The sequence below is a fragment of the Felis catus genome, chromosome D2, assembly GCF_018350175.1.
Source record: "Felis catus isolate Fca126 chromosome D2, F.catus_Fca126_mat1.0, whole genome shotgun sequence".
Classification (NCBI taxonomy): Eukaryota; Metazoa; Chordata; class Mammalia; order Carnivora; family Felidae; genus Felis; species Felis catus.
The window spans coordinates 25762265-25781508 of NC_058378.1; the positions used below are offsets into that span (position 1 = coordinate 25762265).

The 19244-nt window shown below is 39.0% G+C and overlaps 1 long non-coding RNA gene across 1 annotated transcript in view; it reads left to right on the forward strand.

The window, feature by feature from the left end:
* The window catches only part of LOC123380790, a 59083-nt gene extending 41376 nt beyond the window's left edge, over nt 1-17707 (forward strand). The window contains exons 2-3 of the long non-coding RNA XR_006586971.1: nt 625-737; nt 16312-17707. This is a non-coding gene — a long non-coding RNA (uncharacterized LOC123380790). The remainder of the gene's footprint in view (nt 1-624; nt 738-16311) is intronic.
* Nucleotides 17708-19244: the final 1537 nt, after the last annotated feature.

Consider the following 19244-nt stretch of genomic DNA (forward strand, 5'->3'; position numbering starts at 1 on the left):
TTAGGAGCTTTTTATTTGCACCAGATTCCCACAAATTCTACTCACTTTACTCAATCTGTATTATTCATTTGCTTCTTGCCACACTCCATTCAGTTCCATGGAAGTAAAATAGCATGGCCGCTGAGTAATCCCGCTGAAGGCCCTTGGCAAATATGCCTCCTGTCTGCTGCTGTGGTAGAAAGAGCGTGGTGGCAGATAACCTTGGCTTAATTCAGTTTCCATCACAATATCTATGTGGACTCAGGAAAGTCAGTAATAATTTCCTTGGGTCTGATTTCCATCATCACAAAATGGGGATGATAACACCCACAGTGCTGAGGGGGGCAGCGAATGAGACAACGCAGGGAAAATGCCTAGCACAGGGCGAGGTACAGAGAAGGTGATCAGGTGTGCCCTCCATCATATATCCATTACATAACAGACTTATTTGAGAACTTAATACATGCCAGGCAATTTACCTGCAGAAATGATAAGGAGAGCATATACGGTGTCCTGACAAGACTAGACTTTAATGAAGGAAGAACGACATGTAAAAAGATAACTCATAAAACAAATAAAAACAAAACAAAACAACAACAACAAAAAGATAACTCATGACAAAAATAAGCACTATTTTCTTTGCAGAATCCCTGGGGGCCAGCAGGAAGGGGGCTGTATACTCCATGACACAATTCAGAAAGGAGAAGACCTCAAGAAGAAGACCTTGAGACTGGATGTCAGAAACAGGAGCTGGCCAGGTAAATAAAAAGATAAATGAGCTGGCCAGGTAAATAAAAAGATAAATGAGAAGGATTTGAATAATTGAACTCCAGAAGGGAAATACTACTATTTCATACTCCATATTCTAATCTTTGAGGGAAAGTCTGCACTTTGTATGTTCAATAGATTGTCCTTGTGAAGGGACAAATGGGAGATTTAGTGTCTGCTTATTAGCCCTAAAATCACAGTCTTTTAAGCATGGAACTCTATTCCAAGCATTGCTGGGAATGAAGCATTTGATGGTATTGTGTCAGAAGCGTCACATTTATTATCTCCAGGAAATTATAGTGTCAGAGCTATAGACTTATTACAGCTAATGTCTCCAGAAGGTAAGAAATAATCAGCAAATGCATGAGTGAAGCACTTGGTTTTTATCTTTCAGTACTAATTTGTTTCAAGTCAGATACTCTGCCTTGTTTAAAGGCATTAGTGCCCGTAAGCGAATTAAACTAGATTTCATTTTCTCTAAACAGATACGAATTTCAGACATCTTTATCTTATACAGAGGCTCAAAACACCACTCCTACTCTTATGTGCTGACATGAGGCTCAACACTTTTATTTAAGTTAAAAGAAAGTTATTATCTACAATACCTGTGGCTCTACCCCTGACTCATGAATTTGTAAGGCCCTGTTTCCGAATATTTGCAGCTGGTTGCTGATTTGGGCCCTGCTCCTGTGTATGGAAGTAGCTGATCTGGGCAAATGATGACAGTTTGTTATGCTTTTGTGTTTAGGATGTTAATTTATCTTCTTGGTTAATGGTGTCCTAATTCCTGCGCCTAAGCTAATGTATTCATTACTTTTAGCACCGTGTATTGAAATACTACCCACACAATGGTTTTCTTTGGGAAGCTTTGATTTAAGGTATAAATTGATCTTGCCCTAATATACTTGTTATGTAATGCAAATGTTTAAGATGGTTTTAAGTCTCATGCCTGGGGGCACTTTGTGTCAAAGATGTTGCTATTATGAGTTGGTTTGTTGCAAAGCTGGAACTGGAAAGGAATGATACATTTCACTTTGGGGACCTCCCCAGCTCTTGTGACAATGAGCTATGTAGGCCAGTCCATTGATTCTCTCCTTATCAGCAGTCCTAAGACAATGATTTAAAAAGAGGCTTTTTCGATCGAAATCATTAACACATATTACCACATGCAGCTCTGTGGTGCATAACTTCCCACAATGACCAACTTTGCTGAAGTCCTACATTTGGAGTGACTTTGGCACTGTGCTCCTCCCAGGAACCCTCTGATTTGAGATTTTGTCTCAGTTCTTTGCTACTTGGTCCTTTGGTATAATGTTTAAGAAGTTCTCTCTTTATGTCATCTGGAGAACCTACATGAAATCATCCTTAATGTTTGCGAAGGAAATCTTTTTTTTTTTTTTTAAGGGTTCTATCACTGTCTACTCTTTTCAACATCTTTATCATTCCAAAAGAGTGGGGGAAATAATTCCTATTCCTTTCAAGCTACTCCTCTTTCTCATTCTTGAATCATGGTCACTTTCCCTACCCCTGCCTACATTTCTACCTTGACTAAAATTACTGCTTTCTGTAGCTATTCTTGGGGGATATATCCTGATATAAAGCCTGCAACAAGATTTTTAAAAGGGTGATAGCTAATGTCAGGATGTTAAATTATAACTAATTTCATCAAAATTCTTTAACATTGTTACTACTTCTAGCTAAAAGACTCCCTCCCTAAATGTCCAGCAGCTGATGAATGGATAAAGAAGTTGTGGTTTATATATACAATGGAATACTACGTGGCAATGAGAAAGAATGAAATATGGCCTTTTGTAGCAACGTGGATGGAACTGGAGAGTGTTATGCTAAATGAAATAAGTCATACAGAGAAAGACAGATACCATATGTTTTTACTCTTATGTGGATCCTGAGAAACTTAACAGAAGACCTAGGGGGAGGGGAAGGAAAAAAAAAGTTAGAGAGGGAGGAGCCAAACCATAAGAGACTCTTAAAAACTGAGAACAATCTGAGGGGGTTGATGAGGGGTGGGAGGGGAGGGTGGGTGATGGGTATTGAGGAGGGCACCTGTTGGGATGAGCACTGGGTGTTGTATGGAAAACAATTTGACAAGAATTTCATATAAAAAAATAAATAAAAGACTCCCTCCCCCCCCCCACACACACCGAAAAAGGAGGAAAAAATCCAACAAAACTTCTATTTTTTGCAATAGCAGAGTGGCTAAAGGCAGGGGATTTAAAGTCTGGCTCAAGATAGAATCCCACATCTGCCCACTTCTTAGTCCTTTGCACTTGGGAATGTTACTTAACCTCTGTGGTCCTCAATTTTATCATTTTCACAGGGTAGATGGGAGGATCAAACAAGATTAAGTGGCACAACTAAGTCTCCAAATAGTAGATATTTTTATCATTATAGCCCATAATCTCTTATCTGCAATTTTAAAATCCCCAAGGCTCTGAACACCAAAATATTTTTCTTAAGTTTGGTGCTAAAACTTATTTGGAAAAAAAAATTGACCTGAACAGATTTGAGGCTACTTACCCTTTATTTAGTGTTAATATTCATTTTTCTGTGAAGCATTACTATTGTTGATTTTGGGATGCTGTAACAATATACAGATTACCTTTCTAAAATCCAAGTTCTGAATTCTGAAATATAATGAACTCAAGGATTTCTTACAACGTCTAATACGTGACATCACCATTTCTTTTATTTCACTCAGCCTCCAGGATGTGACAAAAATCATTGCTGTGATTTGATGAAGGTCAGTGCTTGTACAGAGAACTGCCTCCATTGACATGTTCCCCTTTTCCACAGATCCTGAGAGCATTTGAGACAAGGATTAGGTCACTTCGGCACTTTTTCTGGCATTCATGTCATGAGGTTTTCATATAAGTCAATTAATAGGCCAAAATAGAATTGCCATAAGTATGAAGACTGAATTGTTTCATGCTGCAAAAATCCTAATTTTTGAGTGGATTTTACCTCACTTATGATACTTGAAAAGGCAGGGTATTTTCTTGTTTCCCTTGCACTTGCACATTGCACATTGGTCTCTTCTGGAGAGTTTCATGAAGCAGGGTCCCTGGACATGGGATTGAAGAGTGTTAAGCAGTCACAAGCAACTGGGTATAAAATTAATGGCCCCCAGCTCCTTGAGTTATTTAAAATGTGTCATGAAAACCACAAATCCTCTCTTTCTCTGGTTGCTGTTTTTTTTAAATTATTATTTTTATTTCTCCTTCACCACCTTTTCTGGGGGCTTTTCCTTTCATGTTTTCTTTCTGGTCTTGTGTATGGTCAAAAGGTCATTGTCTCCATTCATATACCCCTAATAAGAACATGTATTACTTAGAGATTGCTGAATAACAAATTACTCCAAAATTTCATGGCTTAAAATAACAAACATTATGATGGGTGGTTCTGACTCAGGCTCTCTCATGAGGTTGCAGTCAAGATGTCAAATGGGTCTGCAGTCCTCTGAAGGCTCAACTGAGGCTGGAGCGTCTGTGTCTAGGCTCACTCATGTGATAGTGGGTCAGAGGTTTTAGGTGCTCTCCATATGGGCTTCTCTGTGAGCACTCATTTGGGCTTCCTCACAACATGGCGGCCAGGTTTGAAGGGCAAGTATTTGAAGAGATAGCTCCATAGAGGCCATATCATCTTTTTCTTTTTTTAAATGGAAATCCCACAGGCATCCCACACTGTGGCTTTTATTTATTTTTGAGAGAGAGACAGAATGTGAGTGGGTTAGAGGCAGAGAGAGAGGGAGACAGAGAATCTGAAGCAGGCTCCAGGCTCCAAGCCGTCAGCACAGAGCCCGACCCGGGGCCCGAACCCACGAGCTGTGAGATCATGACCTGAGCTGAAGTCATACGCTCAACCGACTGAACCACCCAGGTGCCCCAAAGGCCATATCATCTTTTATGAGCTATCATCAAAAGCCATGCAGTATCATTTTCACATTTTTTTAAATCAAGTCAGTTAAGGGGATAGAAAATAGATCCACACCTTTTACTGGGGAGTGGGAACATTCTGGAGGAGAATGTTGAAGTATGGAAATACTGCTGTGGCAGAATTTTTAGGCAATATTATATGCCACATTGTGGATTTTCTATTTCTTTTTTTTTTTTAAAGTTGATTTATTTTGAAAGAAACAGAGATGCAGAGAGGGAGAGGAACAGAGAGGGAGGGAGTGAGAGAGAATCTCAAGGAAGAGCCACACTGCCAGTGCACAGCCAGATATGGAGCTTGAACTCACAAAACCGCGAGATCATGACCTTAGCTGAAACCAAGAGTCAGATGCTTAATGGACTGAACCACCCAGGCATCCCACACTGTAGATTTTCTACATCATAGAGTACTCAAACAAGACAAGATATATGGAAATCCATTTAGACCAGAACTGGGGGTAGAAAGCAGGGGTAGAGTGGAGAGAAGACCACTGATTAACCTTTACAATGTAAAGGTAAATAGCTGGGCTGTCTTCTATTTCCATTTTAGCCACCATCTTTCTTGAATTTATTCCTATTTGATTAGTTGTCTCTTCAAAGACAAGATAATGGAAAGTCAAGAAATGCATCCTCCTACTTGGTTTTATTAGTTATAAATTCTCTAACCTTATTTTCTAGGGAGATAATTAGAAGTTACGTGTCGAGATCATCATTCTTTATTACTCAGATGGAATGGCCTGAAATTTACCTTAAAAAGTGATTTTTGCTGGGTTAAGTGCTAATTAGAAATGACTGAGATCACACCATATTCTTTTTCCAAAACTCTGATTTCTAAATAAGTGAAATAGAGGCCCATTACAGAAATAATGTGAATGCATGAGAAAATGTCATGAGAAAATAGAAAGTTCTATGAGAAAATATAAGACCCACATCATAGAATTTCTTAGGGTGAGATATGTTATGTACATCTGTGTACACAGGGATATGCTTTGACTTAGAGTATGACTTAAATCTATCCTAAATGTAGTTGTTTAAAAAAATTGAGAGAAATAGTCCCTCTCTAATTTCACTGTTTTGCTTTCAAATTTGAGTGAGGTGCTTAAGTCCCTTTTAATCAATTCTGTTCTAAGAGGAAAGACTCTTCCTAGAGCTCACTGGGGTTCTGTGTCAAGACTGGCTAATCAAGTGGAAAATTCTGTATGAGGAGGTCTTATTGTCTACATGGAGGGCAAGGCAACTGAAGAACTGACTACGAAGAATCCTTATTTCTGCCGTATTAATCAAACTGTGTAGTTAGGATGTTCATATTGGTGGTGATTAATCCTGTCCTTGATTGGCATAAGCTGCACTCACACTTTTTTATATGTCCTTTGCTACCCATCAAACACTTCATTGAAAGTTTCTACTAATATATTCTGTGCATATGTAAACCGTGTCTATCTAAGACATTCCTGAACAAGGTACATGGCCAACATAGTAGCTCCTTGAATTTTAAGCTGTACAGGGAACTGTGTAAAGATATCTGTTAAACTAGGAAAGAGGCAAATGCAAGGATGACAGGGAAAATATCTTCATATGGGAATATTTAAGAACTTGACAATAGTTTACTAAGGAATGGCTGAAACTACTCTCCTGACGGGTTCATTACTTCAGGCCTGAGAACAGTTGGACATCAGCCTCTGTAGCCTTCATATAATTGATATGGCTGCATGTTGGAACATTTCTGTGCTGCTGCCTGCTGTACAAAGTCTGTCTTCCTATTCCTGTCTTCAAGGCTTCTAGAGATGGACCTTCCATCAATTTTGTGACACCTGATCTCCACGCACTTCCCTTATGCCTAGTCCTTTACTTCTGTTCAGGATGGTTTTCTTGCTTTCTGTTTCATAGCTTGTGCCCTTAGCTTTAGCCCATGCCACTCCCTCTTTGTTCTTAGGAGCAATGCAACATTTTTTGAGTATATGCTACGTATATGACTGACAGGTGGAAGAAACAGTCTCTGCTTTCAAGAACCTCACTGGTTGGGATAATAAAGGCTCACTTTTGAAATGCAAGTATTTCAGTTTGGGTTATGTAAGGGTCAGTTTTTAAAATATTAGTATACATTGTTTTAATCAGATTGCTTACTGTATAATAATCATAAAGGTAATAACTACAATAACCACACCTTATAGTTCTATACCACCTTTAGAATTTAAAAATAAGACATTCTTATTATCTTATTTGATTCTGTGGTAGCTTTTCCTTATATATTTTCTTTTATGTATCGTAGACTAATAAATTAAAACTCATCACATACAACAAAATTGTAACCTAGGGAGTATATTCTAGAGGTGGGACTAGAACATATATGCCCTGAAGGCTACTATGCTCTCTTTCCACTAAACCATACCTTTTAACTTGATAGTTGACTAAGGCCAGTGTACTAAAATAGAGGGAATTGGTACTGGATGAAGGAAAAATAATTTTTGGATATTGGCACAGCAGTTTGGGATAGAGGGCGCTGTGTCATTGATAGCAATGTGAGGACAGTGGTACCTGGTGACCCAGGGTTAGTTACCAAAGTTAACATTTTGTATTAAAAATGTTGCTTAGAGGCAGGCCTGTGTTTCAAAGACGGGAACGGAAACTTTTTATTTTCTACCTCCTTTTAGTTTTAATTTTAACTACAATATTTCCTGCTCCTAGAGCCTTAAACTCAAGGCCAATGGTATCTGTAGTTCTAGTTTTCTTTTATAGATGGGTTAAGGAAAACTTTGTGCATCAATACAAGGACACAACCACCATGTATAATCTTGGTTCTATGTAACAATTCATTTAAAGTTTCCAATGATCCATTCTCAAGTGAAATGTTCTCCCTTCCTTTCATTTATAAACAAATTCTATTCCTAAATCACGGCCTAACTTACATCATTCTTATATAATCCTAGGTGAGCTTTTTAATTTTTAAAAATTTTTTGAGTTTACCAATTGAATTCTTAGCTTCTGATATTCTGTTATTGTCTTTCTGTCTGGGAACATAATGATTTAGGGAAACGAAATGATTCTGGTGAAGTTACTGCTTTCTATCAAAAGTTTCTGGTTTTCCTGTTTACACATCGGGATGGAACTTCTCTAGTCCTTTGAGGTTGGCCATGGTCACGTGACTTGGTCAATGAACTGAGAAGTAATGAGGTCTGGGGCAAAGCCTGGAGATCTGGTCTGTGATTAGCTATGTTGATTTCCTCCGTCAGGATGACTGACAGGCTCTAGGTTGGTGGCTACTCCATCAGCCCCCATCAACAATCTGCAGTGGACATGCCACATGAAGGAGAAATAAATTTTTACTGCATTATGCCCATGAGATGTGGGGGTTATTTGTTACTGCAACATAACCCAGTTTATCTGTCTTGTAGAAATTATGAATTGTCTACATCTAAATTATCGAAATTATCGAAATAAGAAACGGCTGTAAAACTTGGTAGAAGGCAAACAAAACAAAAATCCTCCCTACAAAACAAACAATAGCAGCAACAAGCATGAAACTCACCTCATTAAATAGAACCATAAAACCTTTCAGTGTTAAACTCCTGGGGTCAGAAGCAGTTCAATGTTGTATGGTCAGTAAAAGATAGATTCAAGGACCATGTTGACATTTATCAGTCATTGTGGCACAGATGTAAATGTTCCTGTAAAATAAACGTTTATGCTTGCTTTATTATGTGTTTTATTTGAAGATATTGGGCCAATTCACCAAACAAGCTGCCTTTTCCAGAGTCTTTTCAAATTGACTTCCTAGAGGGTTCTAATCTCTGTACTGTCACATTCCCTGGGTGTGCTGATCTGGAGAGTAGACAATACTGTCTATTCAAGGAGAACTATATTCAGGGCTTTCTACAACCCTCAACTGTCCTCTTTTCTTTTTTTTTTTTCCACACCTACTTTCTGACCATGCAAATAAAAAGGCAGTGATTAGATTAGTGGAAGGAAATGTTGATTAATCACCACATTTAAAGATTTATGACTTCTACCTGAATATTAGCCACATCAAATTCCAGTGATTTAAAAGGATAAAACTCTGTCATTGTCAATCATCAAATGTCAAATGTCTAAAATTACTTGATGTTATGAGTTTTTGAGTTTAATGGGAGTCCTTCACCTTCTTTTTAACCTCTATGTTGGGAAATAGTGACAGAAGAAATTTCAAAATTAGGCCTGTTTTTACATGGTGACTTTGCCATTTTCTAGTATTTTGCTTTGAAAAAATTACTTAAACTCTTTGGACTTCATTTTTCTCATCTGTGCAGATAATACCCACTTCGAAACAGGTAAAGCCGTCAACATACCAAGCCTAGTACTTACCACATAGCAGACACGTAGAAGTCCGTTTTCTTTAGCTCCAAATTTATTCTATTCTTGTTTAGATTACACTTTAGAGTAAAATCCAGAAATCCAGAAATTATTTTTTAAAAATATAATGATTTTTCATTTTGTATTGCCAGTAGATTTCATACTAATATATTTTTTCGATTTCTTTAACATTTCCAAATTTTAGACTGTGCCTATTCTGGGCAGAAAGAAAATAGCAAATTTAACCCTAAAACAAATTAACCACTAGTGGCTACATTGTTTTCAGTGCAAAATATAATCTAAAATAAATGCAAAAGCTTTGTTCCTATAAGACCTCTTTGTCTTATAACAATATTCATAAGGCCCTATGCAATACGGGTGGAGTAATGAGTCCATTTCTGTGGAAATACACTCATTTCGATTCAGCTTGCTGGTTCCCAGGGGAATTATGAATTGCTTTCCTAGTTTAAACACGTAGTTCATGAATCTCAAGGAAAAAAATGTATCAGGAGTCAATAACTGTTTACCTTTAGATATCTAGACAACTGTCCAAACAGTTTGGGGAAAAACTAAAGAAATAAAAGAAAAAGAATTGAAAATGGAAATACTTGTTATTTGTGGATGTGACTGAAATTCCCGCACTGTCTTAGTAACACATCCTTCCCAGGATGAAGATCAAAGCACAGCCAGGGAGATGGCTGTGAGAATCTAGACAACCATCCTGAAGTTGCTGCTGAATATTCAGATGCATAGCTCTTGTCTTCTGACCGCTTTCATGTTCTCATGGGAAGTGGATGGCAGGGAGACCAAAAGGGGAATACCGCCAATTCTGGAGAACTACGTGCAGCCCCAGGTTTATAAATGGCTGGTCCACGGACAGGATGCACTTTGGAAAATCTTGTATTTGAATCTTCCAATTTGAATTGGAAGCACATTTTCTCTCCAGCTCCCCCGCGGTCCCAATCAGTCCCTGCTATGCACCACGTTACTGCTGCCCTCATTACATTATGTGGCCCAAGTATGGGCTGTTTGAATTGAGATCCCATCTTCTTTTCTGGGACAGCGCAGCAAGTGTCTGCCTTGCCATTGGTGGCCAGCCTCTGCCCTTGTCGTCTGGATCCCCATCTCCTCTCTGGTGCTCAAGTGCTCTGCTCCTACAGCTACTCCCTCTTTCTCCCTCATTAATATCATGTCCTCAATTCGATTTTTCCATTCAGCATAAGAATGTGTTCTGTGTCCTCCACTTTCATAGAAACAGAATGCCCAATTTTCCCTTGACCCCACATTCTGCTTCTGTCTCTATTTTATAGAGATGCTAGGCAGCCTCTGCCCGGAGATTATACACATGTTGGCATGAATGACACGTGGGCACCAATATGGTATGAAATAACATTTCTTATTCACAAAATAAAGACCAAAAGGATTCCCCAAGGATAAGGCTCAGGTTTGGTCTGGGTGAAGCAAGAGCAAAGGATGGTGGGTAACTTTGGCTTTTATTGATTTCGTGGGGTGGGATTGGGGGTCTTGAGTGCTGGATGGGGTTTGTGTGGGTTGAATTTCCCCATTGGCACCAAAGGAGGGAGCTTGGGAGCTTTCTTACCCCTCACTCAGATATGGAGCAATAGGAACAGGGGCAGAGTTGGGGCAAAAAGAACTGTCTGTGGTCAAACATCAAAAATGGAGGCTTTCTCTTTAACACTCCCTCTTTCACTCTTCCCCTTCAATAAGAAACTTTTTCAAAAGTCTCTCCATTTCTTCACCATCACTTAATTTTTTTTTTTTCCTTGGGGCACCTGGGTGTCTCAGCCGGTTAAGCATCCTACTTCAGCTCAGGTCAAGATCTCACAGTCTGTGAGTTCCAGCCCTATGTTGGGCTCTGTGCTGTCAGTTCAGAGCCTGGAGCTTGCTTCAGATTCTGTGTCTCCCTCCCTCTCTGCCCCTCCCCCACTTATGCTCTGTCTCTATCAAAAGATGAATAAATGTTAAAAAAAAAGTTTTTTAAAAAAATAAAAAAAATTTTTCTTTCTTTTTTTTTAAATTTAAACTCAAGCTATTTAGCATACAGTGTAGTCTCGGCTTTAGGAGTAGAACCCAGTGATTCGTCTCTTACATATAACACCCAGTGCTCATCCCAACAAGTGTCCTTCCCAATGCCCATTACCCATTAAACCCATCCCTCCATCTATCCCCCCTCCAACAACCTTCAGTTTGTTCTCTGTATTTAAGCCTCTCTTATGATTTGCCTCCCTCTCTGTTTTTATCTTGTTTATCCTTCCCTGCCCCTAGGTTCATCTGCTAAGTTTCTAAAATTCCACATATGAATGAAATCATACGACATCAGTTTTCTCTAACTGACTTATTTTGCTTAGTGTAATACCCGCTAGTTCCATCCACATTGTTGCAAATGGCAAGATGTCATTCTTTCTCATTGCCAGGTGGTATCCCATTGTATATATACCACATCTTCTTTATCCATTCATCAGTTGATGGACATTTGGGCTCTTTCTTAATTTAGCTATTGTTGATAGTGCTGCTATAAACATTGGGGTGCATGTGCCCCCTTTGAATCAGCATTTCTGTTTCCTTTGGATAAATACCCAGTAGTGCAATTGTTGGGTCATAGGGTTGTTCTATTTTTAGTTTTTTTAGGAACCTCCATACTGTTTTCCAGAGTGTCTGCACCAGTTTGCATTCCCACCAACAGTGAGAAAGAGGAGTTTCTCCACAAAACATCTCACCAACATTTGTTGTGTCCTGAGTTGTTAATTTTAGCCATTCTGACAGGTGTGAGGTAGTATCTCACTGTGGTTTTGATTTGTATTTTTCCTGTTGATGAGTTATGTCGAGCATCTTTTCATGTGTCTGCTAGCAATCTGGATGTCTTCTTTGGAAAAGTTTCTTTTCATGTCTTCTGCCCATTTCTTCACTTTTTTTACTCCTTTTTAATTTTTAAAAAAATTCCTTTCCAATTGCCTTTGAGTTTCCAATAGTCCACCAAAAAGATTCCTGACAAAGTCAAGTAGCATCTCCATGCCACCAAACCCATTAACCATTGTTTGTCCTCATCTTACTTGATCACCCAGTAGTCTTTGACCCATCTGACCACCTAACTGTTCTTGATACAGTTTTCTCCTTTCTATTATGGTGGCACCACTCTCCAGGTTTCTTCTTATTTCCCTGGTTATTCCTCCCAGTCACCTTCACATGATGCCTCTTTCTCTGTCCTAAAAATATTGGGGTCATTTAGGACTTTGTCCTCCTTTCTCTTTTATGTCAACCCCAATGCAGTAGCACGTACCATTTTTTTATGGTTTTAGATATCTTTATGCCAATGCAAGTTTATATTTCCATATAGATATTTCATATAATTTTCAAGATTAAAGTTCAGGCTATTTGAAAGTTTTATTTGGATTTCTCATGGACACCTGAAACCTAGAACTTCCCAAGGAAAGTTGTATTTGTCTTCCAAAATGTGTTCCTCCTTTAATTTTCTTTTTTTTTTTAAATTTTTAATGTTTATTTATTTTTGAGAGAGAGAGAGAGAGAGAGTGAGAGAGCACGAATGGGGGAGGGGCAGAAGGAGAGAGAATCCAAAGCAGGCTCCAGGCTCTGAGCTGTCAGCACAGAGCCTGACATGGAGCTTGAACCCACAAACTGTGAGGTCATATCCTGAGCCAAAGTTGGATGCTCAACTGACTGAGCCACCCAGGCACCCCTCTCCTTTAATATTCTGTTTCAGTAAATGGCATCACCAAGCCTCCATGACTAAACCTAGAAATCTAGAATTACTATTGATTCCACTACCCTCAACTCTCACAGGTACTCCATCAGCACATCTCATTGCACTACTCCACAGTGTAGCTCATCCTGCCCATTCTGTCTATTTTTAGTAGAGGAAGCTGTCATTGGCTCTAAGTCATCATCCTTTCTTCCCAGTGCTGCCGTGGGAGCCTCCTAATTTCCTCCAATCCAGCTTCTCAGACCAGTCAGAGTGATACTTAACAAGTAAAGCATATCACATCCCTCCCCTGCCTAAATCCCTCCAATGTCTTACTGATCCACTTAAAGTAAATTCCAGACTCCTTAACATGACATATGCAATGCCCTCTGTGTAGCTGACATGGTTAGGTGATCACTCTGCATTATAAGTTATTCCAAGTGTTTTTCAAGCACTCATTTTTTTTAATCTTCACATCAGTCCTAGGATCTAAATATTATTATTGTCTCCATTTTTTTTTTTAGCAGAGGAAATGAACCACGGAGATGTTAAGTAACCTGACTAAGGGGCCACAAATAGAAAATGGTGGAGCCAGGATTCAAATCCGGGTCATCTGGCTCCAGGGTTCACCCTATAACCACTGCTTATTACTGCTTCACCTGCGCAAAGGCAGGGACAAAGAAGTAAGAGAGATTACTTAGTGAGGCATGAAATGGATGGTCATTCAACCACTCCTAAATTTACCCGGAGAAGCAAAGTCCCTGCATCACAGGTCAGGACTAAGAAGCTTTGGCAACTCTCTGCACCATAGTTTTTATGCCAACGGTGGGTCTGGGTTTAGCCTGAATGATCTTTGTCCTTCTCTTCTTTCAATCCAAGCATATCATCAGCACGGCAACCAGTGGATTCCAGCTTGACAGTTTTGTGCTGCTTGCAAACGGCATGGCGAAGACGGCAATGCCAAAAGGAGACGAGTGTGCTGTGGGGTGCTAAATAAATTGTCATGGGCACTAGCGGAATTGAATTCACCTCCCTTGTCAAGAGATAAAGTGTCACCATTGCCCCCAGCAGCAACTTTTTGGCACACCTGCCAATCCCACTGATACGTCCTAAAATGGTAGGTCATCAGAGTCAATAAAACATTGATATTGAGTTCTGCCCTGCACAGGACAAAATGTAGGCTATAGATTGAATGAGGTCCAGTTCCTGCTCTTAAGGCAAGAGGAAAAAACAGTGTATTTTTACTAAATATAATAAAAGTCAGTTTGTGGGAATAGTATAAAAATGCACAAAATGTTGTCAGAGCACAAAAGAGGGAAGGATTAATTCTCCCAGGGGAAATAGAGGGGCTTCATGGAATAGGTGATACACATTCACGAACTCAACAAATATTTATTGAATTTCTACTGTATTTTGGCTCTAGACTGGGTACATCATCTCTTATATGGAATTTATTAACTTAAGTCAGATAAGGAAAGAAAGACATAATCTCTCGACTCTTCTCCATATTTATTTCCTACGAGTGGGCAAATTTTGCCCAGTTTGGTAATTCTGCTTGTTTACAGAATATTCCTGTCTTGGTGGGAATGGGCAAAAACTAGAAAGGGAGAAGCCAGGAGTGCCTGGCTGGCTTAGCTGATGCAGTGTGCAACTCTGGATCTCAGGGTCTTGAGTTTGAACCCCAAACTGGGCATAGGGATTACTTTAAAAAAAGGGGGGGGGGGGAAGCTAGTTGCTTCCATTCTGTTTTGGAGAGGGTGTCCAGGTCCAAACTGTTCTCCATTGTCAGGGACTGAGACTGTCAATATATGTGTAATATTCTGGAAATTCCTGCTGGAATGTGGCATTGTAATTGTTAACAGGAAAATAATCCTGCACACATGCTTGAAAAACATTTTGAAAATGGTCTGTTTTGATTATTTCTGTTTAATTTTTTCTTATTAAATGAACATCTTGGTTTTCCTCCAAAGTTCTTCCAGTACATTCTGTAATTACATAGTACCTCTGTGTAGTTGAGATGAGAAATATCTGCTCTGACATGCTTTTGAACTAGATGCAGTAGTTATTCTGGGAAGAAGTCAGGAGACAAAAAAGGAAATAACTGCAAAGACAATGGGACAAATGAAAAGAGCCAACTGAAGCTGGTTTTGTGACTTAGAGCACCATTCAAATCAAGTTCCTGACCTTCACTGGATCTGCTGGGTTATGGTGTGGGGGAGAGGACACAAAGGAAGGAAGTTTGGGGAAAGAGTCTTGTAAATGCTATTTTTGGAGGAAATCCTACGGCCAGCACTTTTGCTTCATTTGCTTCAGTCTACTCGTTCGGTTGTTAGAATCCCAGATCAATTATATCAATTCAGCTCACTTGGCTAGTATGAAGTCCTCTTCTTCTTTCATTGGCTTGGAAAGTGTGCTGAGGCACCTAGTTGGGTACGGTTCTGTAACTTTTTGGCAACCTAAATTCCTTGTATGTAAACACATTTTACCACTTGTCCCCAAATATCGGGGGCATTGTCAAGAGTGAAAACACAACCATCCCAACAAAATATGATCTTGAACGCTACAGATTGGTTCAGAACACTTCCGATTCAGAAAACTCTAACTTTCAATCCCTGCTAGTGCCCTCATTAAGTGGTGTTAACTTGGGAAAGTTATTTAATGTTTCTAAACCATAGCTTCTGTAGGTACACATGGAAACCAATGAGACTTCCAGGGTTGAGAAGAGAAAACAAAATAATCTACACAGAGGAGTGATTGGCATATGGTTAGGACTTTGTTTGGCAAAGGGTGAAATATAGTGGCAGCCAGTATAGGCTCAGAATCAGTCCTGATCATTTTGACTGATTGTGCTAAGTACTCTGGCTGAGTGGGGGAGTGACACCATGTCATACCACCCAGATCCCCCTTTAGGAACGAGGCACTTATTCCTAAGTGTTTGGCAGTGTTGGCTGCTGGTAACTCTAAGACCACATCCCTTCCTGAGAACTGACCTCTGATGGAGGAGGCTGCCTTGCCCAGGGTGGCGCCCCCTCTGCAGGAGCAGCCCGCATCCAGTGATTGATCACTGTTGGGCAGTACAAAGGTTCAGACTCTTGTCTCAGTCAGAACACCTCTGGAGAACTTCCAAGAGGTGGATTTTGAATAATCGGCAAGGCTACCATTAGAACCACGTGTCAATTTGTCTTCTCAGTTCAATCCTGCTTCCTCTGCTCCCCTACCGTTGTTCCTGAGAACACATCCCTAATTAAGCCTCCTGCATGCAAATCTTAGTACCTGAGAGTCTCTTTTCTTAGGATCGCAGGAAAGACAGGAGGCATCTCCATTTTCCCACAGCACTCTGTGGTACTTCCTTCCTGAAGGAAGGGGTACAAGGTTCCAGAGGCGGATCTTCCTGGAGGGCTGGTGTTAACAGTAGTCTACTCTAAAGAACAGAAGAGTATTTTGTCCGTGCCATCAGAATGCTTTCTTCTTTTTTCTGAACATTCCAGGTTTCCCCAAGCTTTTCTGTACTTCCTGTGCACACCGTTTGCTTCACCCCAGATAATTCAGTGCTTTTTTCTCTCGACCCAGGTGAGCAAGGCTAGAAGTTGAAGAGAAGACAGCTGTTCTGACATCAATACCACACGTTCCTTCATCCCACTGTTCTTTAAGAAGAAGTGACAGACACTTTACCAGGACAACAGAAAGAGGACTGAATGAGGAAATAGAATGTGAGTCCCCAAAAGACTGCCTGTCTGTTGGGTTGTGATTTTGAAGTGGCTTGAGTATTACCTGGCAAGACCACAATAGGTTTTTGAAAGAGACGAGCAGGCTCCCATTTGTTAAAGCTGTAAGTAGTTTGAATCAACGTTAGGCTGCCAAAGATCTGCTCACTTTAGGCTATACCTAGGGCTTCTGGCTTCAGAAGGTTTCCTTGTTAGGTGAACAGTCTTAAATAAATCATATAAACAAATCCTTGCTCAATGCCCACTCATTGCAGAGCACTGGTTTTGTCATTCTGTGGTTGGCAAAGGGATGATTCCTGCCTTTGAGAAGTCTAGGGTTTGTCAAGAGTCATAACGGATATTGCATAAAATATTTCAAAGTCATGATAACTTCAAAGTATATCCCAGCCAGGCCACCATTACCATCTGCTATAACTGCTTTGGTATACAACTTTATAAGGGGAGATTTCTTAGGATGTTAGCTGGCTTAACTGAATATTCTCATCCATGGAAGTAGATGGCTGTGTGTGTGTGTGTGTGTGTGTGTGTGTGTGTGTATTTTGACATTCTTGAATATCCAAATCTCTTTCTGAGACAATTAAGAACAAAGTGACTGAAATGTTATGGCAAGTGTCTAATTTGACTTTTTTTTTTTTTTTTTTTAAGTCCGGCCATGAAAAATTTCAAATGTCAGGGGAAAAAAGTCTGCTTTTAGATAGCAGCATTTTCCTTTGGTGATCTGCCATATAAACTCTATCAGCAACTATTGGATTCTTAAATCTTTCCAAATGTTAGGTGTTAAGGAAAATGGGAAAGGTATTAAACTTGTGCCCAAGGGGAAATACCAACCATAAACATACAATCAACTAGAATTAAAATCTTCAATTTTATATAATTTATGTGGAGATGAGCAACACTAAAAAAAACCAAAATTTATTAAAAAGATGAAACAGAAGTCATCTGAAACAGCATGAAACAGAATGAAGTCATCTTCAGGCATTGGAAAATGTCTTTAGCTTTCAAAGTAGATAGTCTACCTTTGGGAGCATTCCTAACAGCACAGGAGTGGATTATGAGTCTAGGTATGAAACTGAGGCCATGTTGATTAACCAAACAGAAACGTTTTTCACAAGGAAAACATTGTATATTACAATGCTTTAGAAATTTCTTCCAGTTTGTTTTAAGCAGAAATTCCTCTAGTCAAATGAAATTTTATCTGAAATCCCAATTTATACAGCAGGTAGAAGTCATGTTTTAGTAAAATACAGTTCTTAAAATGCATTTAGTATAATGTATTTAAATGTCCTAATGACAGATTTTGTGATGAACATGACAATCTAATTTGGCATCCAAATTTTTATTTATTTTATATTAGCTACACAATATGGAGAAAATTGCCAATCACACAAATAAGTAGCTGAATATGATAGTTTCTTTTTTTAAAAAATAATACCTTGTAATCACAGTATACTTTTCAAGTAGATATTAGAAGCGAACTTATAGTTGGAGGTTTGCCACTAAATAATGTAACCTGGAAATGAACATTAACATATTGATTTTTTTCTAATGTACTATAATTTGGGATTTCTGCATACATGTTGTTTATAGTAGTTTTAAAAATTGGTTTAAAAAACATAAAATAAAATTTGAGTGAAATATTTACAGATTTTTGAAACACCTCTTTCAAGAGCATGCCAATTTCTGTTATAATACCTAATGAAAACATCAAAACAGTGACGCCAACCCCAGGTGATTAAATGAATGAACAAATATAAAGTGTGAGGGTTAGATGTAAATTGGGCCTTTCATCAACAATAGTTTTCTTTTCCTCTTTAAAAAATCCTGACCTCTACTACTGACTTTCAATGTCATGTAGGACTGTTTATTTAACCTTTATGAAGTTCATTTTCCCCATCTGTAAATTGGAAATAATATCTGCCTAATGGGTTGTCATGAGAATAAAGTAACGTAACAAATAATATATCCTCTTTCTTGTTTTTAATTGTACGTAATGACTAATACCATTATTTATCTAATTATATGCCCAGTTGACTGGTTGTACCAGCACCCCTTATGTTCTATACAGTGAGCAAGGGAAAAGTTCATTTGTAATAGAAGTCTTTATAGAACCGTCTCTAAGGGAAATCAGGGTACATTCCATTGTGTTTCCTGCATTTTAGTCTGAACAATTTGTATCTAAATCATTGAAATTCGGTAACCTAATGAAATTTGATTGAAATGAAGATTGGATGGCCTTGAAAGGGCCGTGTTTGGGAAAGGTGACATGAAACTCAAAGACTGTGTTTACAGCTCAAGATCCTTTGCCTGAGACCATCCCCCCACCCTCAAGAGTTCTTTAGTCACAATGGGAGCTAGAAGCCTGACAGTTTTATTTGACTTCCTTTTATTACTCCCGTATCAATCAATTGTTAAGTCCTGCTGATGTTCTTTAATATGTTCTTCCAGAATTAAACTAATAATCTCCAAATCCATTTTCCACCCTATGAAAATCTGAGCAAGTTACTCTTTTCCTAAAAACACAAGATGTGTTAGGTATTACCTATGGAATGAAGTCTAAGCTTTTAGGATCTGGTCCCCACATCTGCCTCAGGCTAAGTTTTCACCACTCTCTATGTCCAGTTTACTCCTGCTCAACAGTGTATTCTGAGTACCACATGGTTTCATTTGTTCCTTGGATTTCTTTCTTCTTTCATGTGGATAACACAGCTCAGGTACAAGGAAATTCCAGGAAATCCTTTCTGAGTGCTCTGTCTCTCCCTCCTCAGCCTCCTTTTGAAT